Source organism: Populus euphratica, unplaced genomic scaffold (assembly GCF_000495115.2).
Source record: "Populus euphratica unplaced genomic scaffold, PopEup_1.0 scaffold305.1, whole genome shotgun sequence".
Classification (NCBI taxonomy): Eukaryota; Viridiplantae; Streptophyta; class Magnoliopsida; order Malpighiales; family Salicaceae; genus Populus; species Populus euphratica.
The window spans coordinates 178,021-179,125 of NW_011500189.1; positions in this window are offsets into that span (position 1 = coordinate 178,021).

Genomic DNA, 1,105 nt, shown 5'->3' on the forward strand with positions numbered 1-1,105 from the left:
TCATGTTGTTGTTGTATTAACTTCAGGGCCCGTGGGATTAGTCGTGGTGCGCGCAAGCTGGCCCGGACACCCACGTTAATCTAAAAAAAAAAAAAATTCATGTTGTAATTAATCATCTAGGTGGTGGTGGCCAAGTGGTAAGAATTTGGGATCAAGAAGTTTGCTCTATCTGTGGTTTCAGGTTCGAGTTCTTGGTTGCTCATATGATGCCCACTGGAGGTTTACATGGTCGTTAACTTCAGGGCCTGTTAAAATTAAGAAAAATTAAAATAAACTAGTCTTAAACTTCTATAAAATAAGTTATTTATTAGAATATAAAATCTAAATTGATAAATTATGAGAGAAAAATAATATATAACAACAAAAAAAACAGTGAAGAAAAGTGTGTATGTTATGGCCTGTTGAAATTGTCTTATGAAAATAGAAATTGTATCATGTGTCTTATGAAAATAGAAATTGTATCATGTGTCTTATGAAAATAGAAATTGTATCATGTGTCTTATGAAAATAGAAATTGTATCATGTGAGAATAATTATGAAAAATAATTATTTTTATCATATAAATAACTTATAAAAACAAGTTGTATCAGCATCACACTTAAAAAACTGGCATTGTACTAACTAGTAATAAGAAAGATAAGTATTCATAGTAAAATAAGTGGACATATACTCACCATTGGCAGGATAAGTAAACTCCCATACCTACAATTTGTGTGCCCTTATTGATACCTCTACAACAATGGAGAGTTTATTTATTTTTGTATTTTAAAAGTATTTTTTAAAAAAATTATTTTTTATTTACTTTAAATTAATATGTTTTTAGTGTTTTTAAATTATTTTGATATATTGATATCAAAAATAATTTTTAAAACATAAAAAAAATTATTTTTATATAATTTTAATATATAAAATTATTTAAAAAATAATTATAACCATACTACCAAATAAACTAAACTTTTAAGTGATTATTGTGTATCCAGCGGATGGTTGCATGGCATGTACTAAGAAGTTATGTGTCCATATTTTTTGCAAAATAAATGTGACAAATGTCTGGGCAATGAGAGCACATGCATAACAATATATTTTTATTATTTTCTCCTTTCTT